The sequence below is a fragment of the Protopterus annectens genome, chromosome 6.part0, assembly GCF_019279795.1.
Source record: "Protopterus annectens isolate FY-2018-M chromosome 6.part0, PAN1.0, whole genome shotgun sequence".
NCBI lineage: Eukaryota > Metazoa > Chordata > Ceratodontiformes > Protopteridae > Protopterus > Protopterus annectens.
In genome coordinates, this window is record NC_056737.1 from 564,594,771 (window position 1) to 564,615,681 (window position 20,911).

The following is a 20,911-nucleotide window of genomic DNA, read 5'->3' on the forward strand; positions in this document are numbered from 1 at the left end:
ATCTGCAGCACTACAGACCAATGGTTTTGCATTTTATGGGCCTAAGACTAGCTGCTGGCATCTAAATGCCCTCCCCTACAAGGCCTGCTTATGTCATTCACCTTAAGAGTACTACATGACAACACAAAATCAGATAAACTCCATGGCGCATGTGAAAACTACCGTGTGCTGTAGTATGTAATAGTAGACAGGTAGGGATTCTAGTTTTCCACCAGACAACTTTGTGTATGTGTGTGGTTACAGAAATATTCCCTAGTATCGCTATGGACATGCCCATACGGACTATTTCTGTTCAATGGTTATGCATTTTATAGCCCTGTGGCAAGATCCATTTCCTACATAGACATCACTGATGTCTACCACCATCTAGGTTTGTACGGTCAGAAACCCCAGGTGACATGTATAAAGGGTAGCAAACCTTTTCACAAAGTATGACTACATAATTACGTAGGCTGCACCCATTGTCCCAGACATGACCTTCTACACATATGCACCTAGGGAACCATGCACAAACATTTCCATACCTTGCTGAGGTCATATTTCTGCTGTGTTGCTATGCTATCCTGTGCTGCTGTACTGCCACTGTGTGTCCAGAGAATAACCACTCAAACCCCTGGAACAGAAACATACACAACTCCATGATACACCTGTCATTCTGTTACACTACCACCAGTCTAACATCATGCACCTAAGATATATAAGGTTTGCTGTATAATCATGACACATGCCAGCACACAGTACCTGTCATGTTCCACAGCACCTGCAATGGCATTACAATACTGCACTACACAACTACATTGAAAGTAATATAGTCACCCTGTGCATCAGGCGCATATTTGCTTGTCCCTGCATTGATGGCATGGATAGCAGGGATGTGGCACGGGTATCATCACATGCACAGGGTGTGGTGTGGGGCTGTCAGAGGCCTAGGCTTAGTTGGCAGCAAGTGTTTGAGTCAGGAAGGGGTGCTGGTCAGATGTGCCATGGAGAGGTGCCATGTGTGTCAGTTGGTGATCTGCATGTGATAGCAATGTTTAAGGGTATGCATGTACACAGTCAAGCCCAGTGAGAGCCCTACACCTGTGTATGTTGGACAGCTGTGGACCATACATTGAAGAGTGGACAGTTCACCCTCTCCAGCCACGAACATGGGAACTTGCTCTGTCAGGAGAGGCACTGGCACCACCACACCCAAATTAAAATGTAGTGCTAGTACCTGCGGGTTTCTCTGTCTGCTGGGCCCATGTCCACCATGGGACCGCCCAGGACTACGTGCTCATGTCCTGCCACATTGTGGTGTGGGCAGCACACTTCCCTCTATAGTGCTGGAGGTACTGTCACTGCGAGAGTGTGAGTGTGCACAGACACGTGGTCTCTCAGCAAGTAGTGTTGCTGACCTATGTCCACATGCCCATTGTCCTACCCCAACCAGATGTTCCAGCATAGACAATGCGTGGGAAAAGAGAGACACTGTCTCAACCCACTGTCTGTCCACTATATTAGTGAAATGATCCATGGCATCACCAATACAGTAGAGGCAGTCTCTGATGTCAGACTGTGCTTCATCCATAAGCCTGATCCATCTGGTGTTCCACTCGGTATGTGCCTGTGCCTCCATGACAGCCCAAAACATGTGGCGAGTGACCCATAATGGAACACCTGTGACAGGAGGGGGATGGACAGCAGACCCCTGTCTGACTATGGCCAATGTCTACACTCACTGATGCCTTACTTGTCACACTGTCCTGTTCAATGTTGACACCATGTGACTGTCCAATATCCGTAGCCTCTGAGGGCTGGGTATGTGTGTGCATACTGACTGTCTGTGGGGACATTGGGGTAGCAGAGGGATGTCAATCTCTAGGACAGATTCAGCCACCTACAACTCACCCATGCCTCACTATGGCCACCATGATCATCAGTGCCTGATGGGACACTGACATCAGGTTGTGAGGGGGACAGACTCCAACTCCCCAGTGACATATGAGGAGGAAGACAAAATCAGTACATTACCTGCACTGTTCATAGGTTCATAGGTTCATACTAGGCTATCCATTTATACATAGTATCTCCCATCCATTGTCAAGATTCCTCTTGAACAAGGCCAGGTGTGGTTCTGAGGGGATCTTTTTTTTTGGTGAAGCATATTTCATCAAATCTGGGTTGACATGGCCTATATATGTCAGGCACAGGTCACCAGACTTATCCTTTTTTGGTGAGGAACTTTTGGCTCCTTTCCAGCTGCTGCAGGTGTCGGGTCAGATACATTCTGAATGGGGCATTGTACTCAATCATCCTGAGGCCCTTCTGATAAGGATATCTGTGTCAGTGCTTTGACGACTATGGCGTTTGCAGTCATCTGCAAACTTTCAGCCATAACATAACCCTCCTGTGCTTGTGTACTTCAGAAAAGAGATGCCGAACAAGAGTGGACCCAGGACTGAGCCTTGGATCCAGTCTGTCTGCAAGTTCTATGTTTTTTTATGAGTTCCATTATGATCCTCTCCATGACTTTGGGGGCTATTCTATATCTCTTATGGAGGAACTTGTGCTTGGGGAGATGTCAGCCAGTATGTTGGCAATGTGTGTAGGTTCAGTAAACATCATCATTCACTCCACTATCTTTTGAATTCCTCTTTTTATCCTTCTAACATAATCTAGGTTTCTAACAATGCTGCCCTTGATTTTTCTCTTTCAGTCTTTTCTTCTTTTGAACCTTGGATGATTTTGAGTTTTTACTTTTTTTTTACTTTTGGTTCTATAATGATCAAGGTTTTTGCTACCTTCTGTAGTAGCTATCTTGTAGTAGCTTCCTCCTTTTTGTTTATGGCTGGGGTCCACCAGACTGGACGCTTGTCCTTGCGCTTGCCTTTGGTAAAGAGTTTTGTTGTTTGGATTGCCTGATCCATGCAGTCCTGTAGGGTGCTGGTAGAAGGCATTTGTAAGTGATTCAGCGGTTTGAGTAATGTTACCACTGGCTCAGGGATGGTGACTAGTGTTCCATGGCATTTGAGTTTATGAACTCCCAGGAACCTTTTGGGCTAGAGTGTTTGGGCTTGAGTAGTGTTCCCAGTCTATATTAGGGTAGTTGAAGTCACCTAGTATGATGGTGTTTGCACACTGATTTTGTTGTTTATGTGTTGTTTGTGTGGTGTATTGAGTTAATGGAACTGCATTACCAGTCACACATCTTCACATCACTGATGTCATGCACAACACGCAAACACACAACAATATACACAGACTAGACAGGCCCTTTCTGACATGCACTTCAGCTACATCCAATGAATGTTACCAGTATACTACACCTGTGGGGTACCCACTATGACAGTGTATGTGATAGAACTACACATAATACCCAGTACAACTCTCATGAGAATGATATGCCTGCTGTGGTATCACTGCCGCAGGTATGTACCATGTGCCTATAGTGTGTGAACAGGCATCCTGGAGTCATTGCCTCCTGTATAGCAGGCTGCATACTTCTTCATGACTATAACTGCAAATAGGTTAATGTTTTTACAAATACACAGCTGTGATTATCCATTGTATACACTGTAGTCAGCTGTTCTGATATGAAACACACAACTTTTCCACTCTGGTTAAGCATAACAGTTGCGCCTTGGGCTAAATGGCAGTCCTTAACATTCATATGGTATATATAAACCATAAAACAATGGTATCACACCAGATACAACACCACAGACTCCAGCAACACCTGACATACATATGAAAATGTGAGGGAGAGGGATTGTAAGCAATACCAAATGTTGCACTGTTAGAGGTAATGTGTGCATATATCCACATGTACAGTAGCTAATGTGATACTGCCTACATTGCTGAAATTCTGAGTATGTGTGCAAAATTGTACATTAAAGCAATCCCCCCCCAATGCAGATAAATCTGACACCCATGTGCTGGCATGCAGAGTCTGCCACAATGACTGGTACAGTATTACACTGGTGAACAAAATAAGTTTACTCGGATGCTCCCCTGATGTGGATGCTGTGGCACCCACCTCCAGGATGTATGGGGTGATGGATGCCTGGGAGCTGGTGGTTGATTCTAGGTTTGCCAGGAATTCATCTGTGGCTGTGAGTGATTGTTCTGTTGTAGGCCCTCCACCAGTGGTAGCATGATCCCTGGCCATAGCAGCTGCACTTTGATTTCCTGCATTGAGTGCATCTGTGGCCATGTGTTGGACCTGCTCATAGGTTTTGCCCTGATGTCCACTTTGGTTAACTGCCCTGACAAGGTCACCCTATAATGCTGTATGCTGGTCACAATGTTGGTAACCCCTTGAAAGCAGAATGTGATGATGCAATCTGAGGCCATCTAGGATAACAGCATTTTCAGCAGCTGAGAATGGGGGATGCCTCCTGTGATACATTGTTCCTGAAAGACAACAAGGGGGGAAACATTACAGGACCAGATATGTGGACATTCACTGTGTACAGACCCTGCACAACCAAGTTGGTCTGCACTATCCACCATTCACTCACACTTCATACCCCACAGTCTATCAACACACTGCATGTGTGGCTATCACCAAGATAGTAAGAATACTGGGTATGTCCCTGTGTGCCGTGACAGATTCTGCTCTATGTCTCTACAACCATGACTGCAGTCTACTGTGGTGTGTCCCCTATGGGCAAGCTCCCACTAATATGCCATACAGCCACTGTTGGACAAATAGCTGTGTGATATTACAGCTATATGGAGACAGTCCAGCAACAGCAGTCTGCCACAATGATAGACAACAAAGCAAACCTGCTGTAGTATATGTTCCCTATAGGCATTCTACCTCTTCACTACACAGATGCATGCAGACTGTGAATGTGTGCCTCATGAATGTGATCCTTTTGGCACAAACATGTGGATGTCTGACAAATGGTTGGCCATTCACTGATTGTTGTTGACGGACAATAGGGAATATGGCTGTCACACACCAGATCCCTTAGAAAACATTTATGCTACAGTAATATCTGTTAGTGTGCTCATAGTTTTATATTGTATGAATATGTATCCCCTGTCACTGAGGTTTGGCCTGTGTCCCCCATTACTTATGGCTATGACTGAATCCCTGCTATAGGAGGTTGACAAGTATGTTAGCCATAGCTCTCAATCAATGAGGGATGAATGTCAACAAAAGCGTGACCTAGCCCGAGTACATCAGGGGCAGTCAGGGACACCTGCAGAATGCCAGCACTATTTATGTGTGGCATTGACAGACTGAGACATTGTGAATAACAGTACATTGTTTGATGTTACAGGAGTGTACACCCTTACTTAGTATCACCATGTCTAACACAGATTACACTAGCTTTCCTACAACAGCTGACCATTGTAGGAGGGAGTAACAGGGGCAAAGCTGGGATTTGACTCAAAGCAGGGACAGTTGAGAGGCATGCCTGTAGCTGTTGGACAGCAGAGTATCACCAACATGTCAATACCATAGATGTATGACAGGCCTACTGTTGTAATCCCTATTCCCCATACCTCCATCCTACCATCTGCATCCCATTATATGGGGAAATCTATTATATACCTGGTAGAGTGAAGTACTCCTTTTTTGAAGTGTTCCTTTGCAAATAGCTTGTATATCCATTTTCTGTGTGAGCAAAACAACATGCATACCTGTTCCTCATAGGCAGCTGATTGCCTTTTGTAGGTAATGATCATTAATAGGTAATTGCCTGTGCAGCAATCTGGGGCTAAGACTTTCTAATTGCATCCAAACAGCTGAGTTGCACTTTCATTAGCCAATGACATGGCACCACAGTGCAATATTTAAGGCCTTCATGTAGGCCTTGCCCTCTTTCTTAGTCTTTGAGATGGACATTAGTGAGGTGTGGAGACTACAGCATCACAGAAAGGAGGTACAAATATTGACCGCAGTTGAAATTTCTGAGGTATGCCCACAGTTTTGAATGATATGTTTGGCCATTGTCCCAACATTGTGGATTGAGGTCAGTAAGGAGAGGGAGACATGTGAATGTTAGACTTCATATCCATCAGACTATGCATGCTGATGCAGTAGCTGCTATTCTGTCAGCTCGCTATCTTTGTAAGAGCAAACTGTGAAACATGCCCCTGTCACTGGATCTTGCCCCCCCCCTGTTTTATGTATGGTTGTGTCTAGATCCCTCATTATAGGGGATTGTGAGGGTATGGTAGGTCTGTAGCAGCTAGCTTAACATGCAGCTACATATGTTATAGGCTTCAGCTGCTGCTGCAGCCTAGGACACATAGAGGGGAGTGTGAACACTTTGGGGGACAGCTATCTGTATGTGTAACTGAGGCAGCAGTGTCAGCTGTGCCATCACAGTAGAGACAGGATAAGGGTACCCTTTTCAGTCCAATCGAGGCATGTGCATAAGGTACATCTTTTATGTAACAGTCCCAATCACAGAGTAATAGGTGGCATATAGTTTGGCTATACAAATATGTGCAGTGTGTCCCTACCTACAAGCCTTTGACTTGCAAATACGGGTAGCAGTTAATGCAGTAGCAACAGCTGGTGTGGGTTAAATCGCATGACTCAGTCATTACTTGCTATGTTCACAAGAATGTAATTGATGTGCAACACACTGGATTCAAACTAAGGACTGCAGGTGCAAGTCATGCAGTATTAAGTGTATTTGCAAGATATTTGTGCATACAAACAGTATTGACACACATTGTCTGCATCCATCATTATGTGCATGGCTTTCAAAGGTAGTTGTGCAGCAGGGTCCCAGCTGTACACATGTACTTTGCCACTGGTGCCTTACCAGGCATGTTTAAAGATGTTGCTGATGAAAGGGAACAATTACCTTCTATCACACCTCTCAACCTGTTAAAGCAAGAAATCAGGACAAAGCCATAAATAAAAGTTGTACAAAGGTTCATAAATAGGGACAATCTATAAATATTGCTCTTACAAACATAGAATGTAGATAGAGTAACAGGTTTTGCATTAGCATGTGCTTTGTGAAGTGTATGATGTGTGAAACTGAAATGTCGGTCATGATTTTCTAGCCTCAATCTTTAATGACTTGCCACTACTTTGCCAGAAAACTATGATTTTATGAAAACCAGGCCAAAAATAGGGGGCAAAACTCTGGACATTCTGCAACAGTCTGTACAGTTGACAGGTATGCCTGCTATCCCAGGTCTCACATGCATCCATTTTTATTTATTTGGCTGTGTATCTGTATAGTGTTGCATCACAGTCATAGGTACACTCCCATTTTTCTCATTATATGTACTTGGATATTGTCAGTGGCAATCAGTATATTTTGCTGGAAACACTTGTTTTAGTTCAGAGCTGAGTGGTCAAGTGGGCTAATAGTCTACTATGCTGTAGTCGACAGGGGTCTAGGTTCGAGCTGTGGCAAGTATTTTGCAGAAGTGCCTAACACTGTGAGAATCACATAAGATCATTAAGGCACTTTTAAGCAGGTTTTTGCAGCAAGCCACTTAGCTCTGCACAAACCCACACTAAATGTTAATTAAGAAAAGAAAAAGGGGGTGCTAGGACAGTGGGGAAATGGGAGCACACAAGGGGAAAACATAGTGAAAGGCAGGTAGTCTTGTACAGGAAGGGTGTAGGAAAGGACCATAGCATTCCATTTCTTGTACAGTAACAACTGTGCAGTTTTTACAGCCTTTGTACATGAATTTGGACTCTCAAACTCTAGAGAGAGGGGTGAGAACAACATAAATGTGTTGTCAAGCCAATTGGACCTAATTAGTTGTGTCCAGTGGACACGCGCAGAATGGAGAGCTATGTATGGGGCAATATTTTTTGTGGGACATATCTCACTTTTTTTTTTTTTTTTTAAGGAGAGAGTGGACTGTTGGGGAAGGGATGTAGATGCATGTTAGGAGCTATGTTGGGTAGGACAGATTGCATTTGCAGACAGACAAGGCAGCATACAGGGGCAGTGTGTGACACATGAGAGGAGTAAACACCTTGGATGGGGAGGGTGTTGTGGACTCAGAAATGCATGTGCCCCTAGGTGGAAACAGCATGTCTGAGCTCCCTACTTATGGGCAGTTAAAACTGCCCCAAAGGTAGCTGTGCTAGAGGCTGGGTGCCAGGGCCACTAGGCTGCAACAGGTTGTTGAGTATGCCCTCCATTTGGCACAGGCATTGTTCATAACTCCTATGTACAGTCCTGTGCACCATGGTCAGTAGTTGATTCTGGGTGACTACTGCCCCTTCGCCACCACTCTCAGGGGTGAAATGGGTGCCGTCCCCTGAAGCAGTTCCACCCAGAGGTGGTGCAGAGCCAGTGGAGGGGGCACCGCCAGCTTGGGTCCTTGACATGCTAGGACCTAGTGCCACGTCGGGCTGAGGCAGGGTAGGCAGATCACCAGGAACTAGCCTACTCTGACATGCCATGGTGATAGAAGTATAGCAATGTATATAGGTTAGATTTGAACAAAACATTCCTGTTCTACCCCTTCCAATCAGGAGAGACCACTCACATTCCAAAGACTGGTCGCAGAGAAGAGGCAGGACCAAAAAGAAGCATCCACCCACCGAGGATGTGTATATCCATTGGTCAGGAGGATGTGGAAAGCCAAGAACAACTAGGGTTGAATATCTCGTCTTGTACATTAACTAGAGCTGAATTATATGTTCTGCAAAAAGGGCTATTTTTTTATTCCATCCAAACAAGGTGACCTAGTACAAACTCTGATTGATTTATATTGTTTTTGCAGAAATTTGAATTTAAAAACTATGTTTCCAAATGAGCACACAGGTTATTGTGATTTTACAAAAACTAGTGTGTTTACACAGCTCATTGATAGATGCATTTTTACGAGTATGTGAGAGGAATATATATGAAATGTTTAGTAATACTGCCAACAGGGATAAGTTTTATAATATTATGCATGAGTAGTAGCAAGCACTAAGACAACTCAAAACTGACAATAGTATTGTGATTTAGCCCACCAATATGGGTGGCTCTATTTTAGTTATGAATGCAGAGTTTTACTATGTTGGAAGATGTTCATACTTTTAAATTAATTACATATACTGATGTCAATAATTATATTCAGGAATATGATAATGTTATGAAGGGATGTTTTTGTGAAGGGAGATATTAGTAAAGAGGTATTTGAATATCTAAGGCCTGACATACCTATGATTCCAACCCTATATGGTATGCCTAAGATACAGAAACTTTATTTCATTTACATTATCAGAGTTAATGCTTTACTCTTCCCTGTTTATTGCACTATAGTTGGCAATAAGCACTTACTGCAGTACAGGCCTACTTCCTCATTTATTGTAATATGCAAATCTTTACTGTATGTACCTATTGGCAGTTAATGCTTTACTCTTTCTTGTTTATTTCACTATAGATTACAAATTAATCTGTACTCACCACACTCATGGCGCTACCTGGCCAAGTGCCCTGCATGGAACTCTAGGTTGTGAGCTCTCTTCTCTGCAGCTGTAGGGAGAGAAGCACACAATTATGCATACCTGTCTATCAAACATTCAGATTAGGTATTGGTAAAACAATGCTAAAAGTACTTAGAAACTTGGGGCATTCCAGCCTGAGCTTCCCAGACCCAGGTGTCCAAAAAATCCACCTTCCGATGCTTCAGGTCATCATAGCTATGATGGACCTGCTCACCTGTGTGAGGGATACCTGTAGCACTGGTAATATCTGATACCAGTTGGTCCCAGGCCTCCACCTTGCACTCTGAGCCTGGAACTGCCACTGCAACAGCTGGTCTTCTTGGTCTTTCACCAGGAATCCAGCCATGACCCTGGACTCCTGAATGCTCCACCTCTGTGCCCAGAAACTTGCACCCTCTCCAATTTCTGCCATAGTGCCTGCACAGTTCAAGCACCAACTGGTTATGATGCATTCACACCTGTTGTGCTTAATATAGCCTATTTTCCACCTTTACATGCCATTGGTCAATTTTTAAAAATGTGATGCATCACTTTGCAGTGTGCCAACCAGCACAGCTGAGCTGAGCAATGCTTAAACTGACAATGCTTAGCAGTGCTTAGCAGAGCACAAACCAGCTAAGCACAGCCAAGTGGTGCCAAACACTGCCAAGCAGTGCATAAACTGAGATTGTTTAAGCAGTGATTATCATGGCTTAGCAAGGCTTAGCTGAGCACAGCAGATCATGATTTAAAAATAATTGGCATAATTTATATTTTGAAAATAATTGCTTAATTTTCCTTCTATGTATTATAACCTACTGCACATAAGGCCACATCTCTATTCACTTGGCTACATGGATATCTGGAATGCTGCTATACATTTACATATAACTCTGAGCCACATTTAAGCACTGCTAAGTACCACGTCACACGCAAAACCACAAAGCAATGCTTAAACTTGACCTTTGAATAAAAAATTTAATGCGTACGGTTTCTATTTTTAGATGTCTGGCACATGTCAATTGCTGCGGGCAAGCCAAGCAAACTTAAAAAAAATTAGATACATTGATATTATGCACTTGGACAGAGCAGGGGTTTTGTTACTCATCTACGGACACAGTTAGTGACACACTGCCTAGAAGTACCAACATCTTGGAAGAAAGCTGTAGTTGCTGTAATACCTAAAGAGGGTAAAGATCCATCAAATCCAGCTTCATACAGGCTCATTTCAATACTAAACCATGATTATAAAGTGTTTATGTCTATAATAGCAAAATGAATGGTAGATAATGATCAATGTGGTTATGGAGAATGGAGGTAAACATTTGACAATATTAACATAACACTGATGATCCAGAGGGAAGCTGAATGCAAGAAAATACCACAGTTGTTGGTGGGTCTTAATGCAGAGAAAGCATTCAACAGACTAAGTTGGGACTTTATGAGCAGAGTAATGGAAATGTTTGCCTTCCCTGATAAAATTATAAGGTTGATTGGGAAGATATATGAGGGATCACAGGTGAAATTTAGAGTGGGTGGAGTCCTCTCTGATAATTTCTGCTTGAGCAAAGGAACCAGGCTGGGGTGTCCTCTAACTTTTGTTATTCGCATTATATTTAGAACTATTGGCAAAGAAAATAAGGGACTCAGAAATTCAGGGATATAATTGGTATGGTAGTCAAAAAAGCTGGCTCTGTTTATAGATGATATTAGTTTATACCTGACAAAGCAGAAAGGGACATTACAGTGTTGTGGGACATTTTCAGACTGTTTCAGATCTTTTCAGGACACAAAATGAATGAATCTAAAGCAAAGGGAATAGTCGTAAATTATTGACCCACACACAAATTGGTACAGCAATATCCATCTTTATGGGGACATGATAAAATGAAGCATTTAGGAGTACGGATTAAAATTATTCCAGTGTGGTAGCTAAGCATATGTGGAAAAAGACTAAACAAAAGATAATACAAAAATTATGAAAATGAAAGCTTTGTTGTATGGATATTGATAGTAAGATACAAGCAGTTAAAATGTTTTCAGTCCCATTTGTCTTATACATATTTCAGGAATACTTTTAAGAGAAGTTGTGGAGAGCAATTAATAAAGACCTGAAAGAATTTGCCTGGGAAAAGACAAGTGGGATAAATTTATTCTTCCAATAGAATAAGGCAGACTGGGATTACTTGATTTGAAAGGATATTTCAGAGCAACACAGTTAAGGCTGCTATACATAGCACAAGCAGAAACATATAATTCAAAGTGGAAAGAGATGATGATAAAATGGGGGAAGCTCAAGAACAAGGAGATACTGGGATTTTGGATGCAGACTTTTAAGGATAATAACAATAATCATACAGAATATCATATTCATAAAGTAGCAGAAAGTATTCTAAGAAATAAGTAAACATGAATGCAGAAAGTAGATTCTGCCAACAGGAATGACTGCAATTAGCTGGACTGGACTTTATTGGAGAAAACTGGCAAAGGAACTGAAGTATTGGGATCAAATAACCAGAGAGGGAAAGGTAACAGAATGGGGAGACACCAATAACTTTTTTTGGACTGCTGGTTAGAGATTGCCTTCCCTATCAAAGACTGATATCAGAGTATAAGCAAAGAGAAAGAAATAGGGGGGTCCTAAATGAAATACCAATGCTAGTAAAGTTTTTAGTAGAATCTAGAACAGAAGTTGCATTTAAGAAAGAAGTAATTAGTAGAACATATAAAATATTGCATGATAACTATAATAATCAATCAGAGGAGTTTATTATGGATTGGAAAGAGAGACTGGATAAACAGTTCACAAAGAAACAATGGAGGGATATATGTATTTCTCCCAAATATGCAAGAATGTCTACAAGATTTAGGATCTTTGCTTGGAAGTGTTTACATAGGTGTTTTTATACCCCAAGTAGACTCCAAAGAATCTTTCCTCAAGTAGAGAGCAGTAGTTGAAGGTATGATAAGGAAAAAAGATGTAACTGGAAACATATTTTTTGGGAGTGTAATGAGTTGGCAGATTTTAAAGATTCCCTGCAGACTGCTCTTTTGGCGATACTGGGTGAGCGAATTGATGTAACTAAGGAAATTATTTTTTTGAGATATGATACAGAATCAGAATAGCCTAGACATAGCAAGGCCTTGCTGAGTCTAATTATGGTGGCTGCCAAAAGAGCAATTACTATAAAATGAAAATAAAATTCTAAACCAACATTACTAGAAGTAGCAAATATAGTAACAGAGATAAAACAACTGGAATTGAGATCTTAAGAAGAACAAATTACACTGGAAAAAATGGGAATTGTGGGATCAATACAAGCAGAGGAAGAAGGAGATATAAAAGAAGGCAGGATTTGAATGAGCTATGTAATGTTTGAATGACAATAACTGGATTATATTATAAGTGATATATAATGTTTGCAGCTACAACTGCATTTGCATGGTTTGTAATATATACTGTTTGCAACAGAGATTGTATTGGTATGGTTTATTTTCACTGATATAAATGTAAGATTGCCTATGTCATATGTGATAATTTAATAAAGATATTTCTTGTTAAAAAAAAAAATATTAGCTTTGACCTCCAAGATGTAAATGCCAAAGATAAATGACCCAATGACTGAATTGTGGGGTACACTGATAGTGACAGTCTTTTGGATGTGAAAGACCTGCCCACCTTGACCTCCTGATTTCTACTTGTGAACAAAGTTTCTGTGCACTGAGATACATAAGGATTGATATTTAGCCGGGAGAGCTTATCTTTGATATCAGACTGTATAATGGTGTTGAGTGCCCTTGTGAGGATAAGATATGTGGTTTGAACTGTTTTGTCCTCATCCATTGCTTGAGTAATATTTTTGAAGAACTGACCAGGTTAAGTAGGCAGGACCTGCCCCTAATGAATCTGAATTGGATTAAGTTGAGAGTTTTTAGGTTTCCTATATCCTTATATATTAATTCCATAATGATCCTTTCAATAGCCTTATGGATAAAACTGGTCAGGCTTGGGTTTATAACTACCAAGTATTTCTATTAATACCATGAAGGTAGTTTTGGCAAAATTTAAATCTCCATAAAAATCTATATATTGTGAGGTGGATATCTAACTGGTTGGCCAAAAAAATCCTTATTTCATTTGCCACATCTGAAAGCAAAGAGTTGCCAATAATATACCACCAAACTCATTACTGGGATTTTAACTAATTTTGGATCTATTTATCAGACTTTGAAGCCAACACAGCTAGCCTATGATTATTTAAGTTTGCAGACAACTGTAAATTGAGTGTTATTTACTCTTCTACTGACTCAGAATTTTTCCAGCATGGCTAGACTATGTTAACAATTAGTGCAAAGATAATGATCACAAACTAAATGTGAAAAAATGTATATTCCCACATAATAGCATATAGGTCACAAAATCCTCTAATCACACACTGTTGTAAGGGATTTAGGCATTTGCGGTGGTATGGCGGTAGTGTTACCTCACAGCAAGAGGTTCTCCCATTCGATTCTTGGCTTGGCTTGGGAGTGCCTTCTGTGTGGAGTCTGCATGTCCTCCCCACAATTGGGTAGCGTTCGAAAAACATGTGTGCATAAATGGGCATGCCTTCGTTGAAGGTTGGGCATTGAGCTGGCACTTCGGCGTTTCGTAAAAATCTACTGCCAATCATTAGCAGACCGGAGTTCCGCTGTGTCGACCCCTTACCAGGAAAAAGCTGAAAGAAAGAAGAAGAAATGATAATTTCTTATCTTTTGGCCATCATAGCTCTGTAATATTCTAACTCTAATAAGGTCCTATGGAATCATTTCAAGATACAAAAAAATCCTAATTTCCCTTTACTCTTCTCTTGTCATATCCTTTATTAAGTAAAATAACCCTCTGGGTATGGATTTGTTGACATGCCATGCAACCTGAGATGCCTAAGAAATTCCTAACTAAAAAAAATAATCAATGGCCTTAAGATCTTTGTTTATCCAGGCAAATGATGGCCTCTTGTTTACACTCTGTCTCCTATAGACTTCACCATGGAGATCTTTGTCTAACCTTTCTTATCATAAAAGAACTGACATTCCCTGCTTTCACATTTCTTTCACATATTAAATGGCATTTCAAATACCAAGTTAAAAGACCTAGGTTGGAATTTAATAAAGACTACAAGCTGTTTTTTACCGAGTAGGCATTACACCACTCTGCTTACATGAAATTAAGCAGGTTTCATATTCAGGAAAGACTGCTGAGCAGCGTGCATGCATGTGCCAACATGGGAAGTTCTGTGGCATGCAAATCACCTCATAAGCAGGTGAATCTCATGCAAATGAGTCAGGTACAGAAATCCAGCAAGCAGATAGTCAGCTCTTCAGACCCTGCGTTAGTGTCCGTAGTGTACATGAACAAATTCTGTGTACAGGAGTGTAGACAGACAGAAGGGGCTGTAAAAATGTAGATATATGGGCAGAAATAGCATACCACATACAGATATGATGGAAACTATTCTCCTGTGTATCTGAAAAATTAAACAAAATAAATTAAATCAATTTTATTTTTTAATAATTTGAGCATGTTTGTGCAGTGTGCCACAGCACACAAACATGATGTATATAAAAAGAATTGTAAAAAACAAAATTAACATTATATGACAGAAATGTATTCCAAAACCTTTCATGGAGTAGCTACAATGGTGAATTCATGCTGTTGCTAAGGTGTTAGAGCTAGGAAGCATGTAGCTTCCAGGCTGTGAGCATGGATCCTTATGCAAATAGGGTGGAGTTACTGAAAAGCATAAAGGGGGAATCTTGTTTGCATGTCCCATTTCTGCAGGCAGATAACTATGTAGGTGTTTACAGACAAGGTAGCTGACATCAGGGGGAGAGGGTTTCCAATTACTTCTAAGCTTATTTCAGCTGGGCTGCCCCTGTTTGCATGGTGCACCCCCATGCTGAGTGTGTCTTTTCATAGGGGTGTGTGTAGTAACTTCTAAGCCTTGTTTAGCTAAGGGGTGCATGTTTCCATGTGTTTCATGAACACTGTTATGCTGAGTGTGAAAGTCTGGGGGTGTGTGTACACTAAGTGCTAAGCTTTGTTTACCTATGGGGCATGTGTCTGCATGGCGTGCCACACTGCTGAGTGTATCTAAAAGCCAATGGCATACTAATTAGTTTTGACCACTGTTTAACTTAAACTAGGGCAATTAAATGATATTAATGATATACTAGGCAGGAGGAATGCATCATAGGTAGCCAATCACACAGTCAGCACCTACAGCAGAGCACTATAAAGTATGAATACACCCAACAATCTGATTTTTTCCCCCAAACCCTGCACTATTGGAGTACAGATTTAGGGATTTAACTGAGAGAATGCTAGAGGCTGCTGCAGGTCTGCTACATTTGTATGTGCTAGATGCTGAAGTCAGTGCTTCTGCTGATGACAATAGGCCTAGACAGAGAAGGAGAAGAGTGTTCAGGCCCAGGGTAACCTTCCAGGAGCTACCAGAGCTGGAGATTGTAGAGAACAACAGGGTGGACAGGAACATACTACAAGAACTCAATGAGCTCTGCCACCCTCAACTCAGACCCAGAGCCAACAAAGGGAAACCCATCCCAGTGGAAACAAAGGTATGTGTAGCCCTTAGGATACTAGCTTCAGGTGTTTTCCAAAGACTGAATGGGGACACGATGGGGGTCTCACAGGCATCTGCTTCCTGGTTGCCATGCTACAACATGCCAGTGAGCACATTTCTTTTCCCCTCACCCCTGAGGTGAGGGCCAGCAATATGCAACACTTCTACCATGTAGCACACTACCCTGAGGTACTGGATGCCATATCTTGCACTCATGTACACATCACGTCACCACCCTGTGAAGAGGGTAGAATCTACATCAACTGCAAGGGGTACCACTCCATCAACAGCCAGGTCATGTGCAATGTCCAGGGGATTATCATGAATGTGTGTGTTGGCAGCCCTGACAGTTATAAAAACTCCCATACCTGGCATGCATCACAACTGTACTAAATGTTTGCTAGAGGGGACATCCCACATGGCCATCTACTGGGGGATGCTGGCTATGCACTGGAACATGGATAATGACACCCATCAGAAATGCACACACACCCATGGAAGAAAGCCATAATGAGGCAATGCACAAATTAGAAACATCATAAAGTGCGTGTTTGGGCTTTTGTAGTCACACTTTTGGTACCTCGATATATCTGGTAGAGCCCTGCAGTACTCTTCAGCCACATCTGCACATATGTTCACAGTATGCACCATGCTACACAGTGTGATCCTCCATTAACAGCTGCAGCAGGTTCAGCAAAGGGAAGGGATACACAGCCCCCACCACTGCCTAGGTCACCACGGCCACAGTCACAGGAGGACTCAGAGGAGGAACCCCCTGATGATGTCCCTGTAGACAGTCATAGGTGTGCATAGTATTCCCTGGCTTCGGCTAAGAGACAATGCATACCACATTCACTGACAACCTAGAGCTCCAGGGACTGACACTTTACTCCTACTCATATACATATAGTAAAATTGTTGATGCCAGGCAACACACACAACCTGTACCTATCCATGTATTGGCTGTGTACTGCTTGCATCACACAGAGTCAGCCCTGAACTAAAGTCCTGTCAACTGCTGCATTCGCAAGGTAGGTCTCTATCCTACACACTACTTGTAAGGATTACTATAATATGGTATCATGTGCATGGATCTGCTGCATTTATGCAAGGAAATAGAGTGGGAACTGCGGGCAGAAGTAACATCCACATGGGACTACAAATACCCTATCCAATAGTATGTGTTCCTTAATAATAACTAGGCCTCATGGTTGGAATATTCACTACATCAGTCAAGGGAGATGTTAAACAGTGGGGTCACATGATATTTGTACTACTGTCTATCCCAGCAGATCATGTGCTATTGTTTTTCCCACCCCCAACACTGCAGTGTTCCCAGTAAGTCAGCAATGATGTATGAGCAGGCCAGGCAATCTCAGGGCTTTAACATAGAATTTGATCACACATTGTATGTCACACATAATGCATGAATAACAACGTACATATTTATGCTGTTGATTGTGTAATGGCTGAATCCTTTCTGTCTGGCAGCCTGTGTGGCTCAGTGAACTAGGGAAGTTAGCATGGCTGATGGTGTTGATGGTTGTAATCTGGAAGTAGTCACATCTTTTGCATGTGAGGTATTATTATGTTGGTGTTTTCACAGACTTTCAGTCTGTGAGTGGTGTTACATTAGGAACCTCAGTCACCTATTATATACAGCAGACAGCTGGAGAATGCAGTGGACATTTTGAGTGAAGTGCAGTACTGCAGAAACAAGAACAGATGTAATTGTCTGTAACACACAAAATCCTGGACTGGAGTACTGGTAGGTGTGACCTGGAGTCACTTTATAAGTACTGACAGTCCCACCGGGCATGCCCATACACTTAGCTAAAATGAGCGCAATTCTGTTGACCTGTTATCATGGATATGCCTGTATATACAGACATATATGTATACATTTCCATGTCTCACTATCTCTCTCTCTCTCTCTCTCACACACATAGTGTATCTGTCTCTATGTAGTATCAAATAGATATATACAGATATATATATAGCTATATAGGCACTCCCATATATCTACATGAGACATATTCATATCATACAAACACACAGCTACATTTATATATACAACCCCGTTATATACATAAATATGTGTGTGGATGTCTGTATTCTCCTACATAGCCTAATAATGGTGAGTAAATCTGGACTATCACACATCCATGCTGTTACTCAAAGGAGCCAAACTAATGGTGCAGCAGTACATAATCCACTTACCTACAGACACCTATGCCTGCTGGATGTCACCATGTAGACAGACACAGGTGAGCAGATGGTGTTTAATGTTCACAATGCACACATGGACAGGCATGTCTCTCAACCTCTTAGAGCAAGAAACCTGGAAAAAGCCATAAATAAAAGGGGGACAAAGCCCCCAAAATAGAGACAGTTTTTAAATACTGTTGTTGCAAACTTAGAAAATTCATAGAATAACAGGTTTTGCATTAGCATGAATTTTCTGAAGGGTGTTAAGTCTGAAACTCAAATATCTGTCATGATTTTATAACTTCAGTCTTTAATGATTTGCCACTAATTTGCAGGAAAACCACAATTTTATGAAAAATGGACCAAAAATATGAGGCAAAAATCTGGATATTCTGTGAAAATCTGCACAGTTGAGAGGTATGTGGACAGAGCACATTGTTCCTGCCCACATGTTTGCCTATATAAGTGCAAACAGCCACATGTGGCCATAGTGGTAACTGTACATACATAGCTAAGATGATAAAAGTTATCTCTAGATGCAAATAACAGTACAAAGCACTATCATTCTGTAGGCCACAGATGCTGTCCAACACAAGCCTAGTTTGTGTAATTCTCAAGTAATGTGCCTGCAATCACATATACAACAGACCTAACCTGTGGTGCATGTGATAAGTACTGCAATTTATAGTATGTAAGACTGGATAGGTAAGGGTTCTAATCTCACTCCAGGCTACTTGGTGTATGTGCCCATTTGTGTGTATAATCCTGTAAAATAACTGTCATGCCCTCAAGGGCTATCCATCTGCAATGTATGTCCATATGGCATAAATATGACCACCTTGGTAACTTAGAAATAGGTAGGGTTTTACAGTATTTTATCTGTAGAATGTGATGTGCCCCCCCAAAGGACTGACCACAACAAGGCCTTTTTATGTCATTAAGCATATATCATGAACTGATAGTACTAGCAGACATGAAGTGTGTTGTCTGCATCACATACTGTGATCTGTAATGTGTATCATTACATAGTAAGTGTTCTCATCCACATACAGCCAACTTGCTCTACATGTGTGAATTGGCATGTCCTATATATAGTGATTGGAAGTGGTGCTAGCCTCAGTGTAGCCATGTTTGTGTGTGAGCCTGTTAGAGCATTTTACATCACATTATAGAACCATAAAACATTTGAACTTCTCTAGCAAAATGGCCATACAGCCATAACAATCACAGACATCTTTATACCCATAGTTACAGGATCAGCACATATTGCCACAGTCCAAGAGGGACACGGGCAGAAGTCCTGTGTTGAGATAGCAGTTGCCCAGCCAATCATACAGATGGTATATGCTGAGGTACACTGAGGTGCTCTGTGTGCCATTAGCAGGGTTTTGTTTCAAGGGCGTGTTTAAGTCTGCTAAACAAATCTCTCCCAAAAGCATGCAGTACTAACATCACATACGAGGTTAATGGCTTACAGTGAGTTATCCATCTACTATGCCTCCCACAGATAGGCAGAATATGCAATCAAGCAGAGTCAAACATTGCCCCATATGCAAGGCACAGATCACCTCTGAGTAGTCTATATACCACAGGCAACAAAGACACTCAATGAAGATAATCCCCATTGAACACATACTGAAGACATGAAGTGTCTTTGTGAGGGACCATACTGTTGTGTGCAACTGCCAATAGTGATTGGAAAGGTATATTACCTAATGGCCATTGCACTCAGATAGTGGCATACAGAGGGAAGAGTACTTTGAGGTCATGAGTATGTCACTTACAGGTGACTGTGGCCTCAGCTATGCCATATGATTTCTGCCATACCACTGTAGAGACAGGGTGATCTGAGGCACATTATGTGTAAACCTGTGTGGCTAGGCCTGTGTTCCCAGTTCATTCACTCATGAGTATGTGCATCACATGTTGTTACTGATGTGTTACTTACCAGGTATATAGGTCTATCTGATATAAATGATACTATATGTATATTTGCATGAAGTTTATGGCCATTAGTATGTCAACAGGCATGCGTTCACAATACCCTCTTGAAGGATAGTGACATACTGCAGAGACTCTATGAGTGCTCACAATATGCAGGCATCAGCCAACATTGTTAACCACAGTCAGTCAGTAGTCATGTGTGTTCTGGTTGAATAGATTCCAAGCAGTAGAGGACCCAGGACTGCACACTGTTGAGCACTGCTGCTTACAGATCAGCTATTGGAGACAGATGTTCCTATGTTGTATATGTGTGCCAACAATACACCACTTAGTGACCCCTACAATGAGAGTGTCATGGATGCCTAAGTGGATGCTTTGTAAATGTTGCCTGAGTGGAGGATATAGTCAGACAGCTTGACTCAGTCAAGGGGGTTGTATGCCCGATGTACCCTCACTCAGGTCCTTGGTGACTGCCTTGAATATTTCCAAGACGTGTAACAGTGATGGTTCCCCTGTCATACCTCCAAATTGTGTACAGTCAGCTGTGTGTAGTACACATATATGCGTGCTTATCAGCTCCATAATGATTGCCCCTATGGCCATACAGATATGGATACTTATACAAAGAAGTGTATAGTTATGTCTGTCAGTGGATGTACCACCTCTGTCCAAGCGTGTAATAGTTGCCATGGTTCATTCAACTGGTGTGCAGCCAGTAGTGTTGGTATGATTG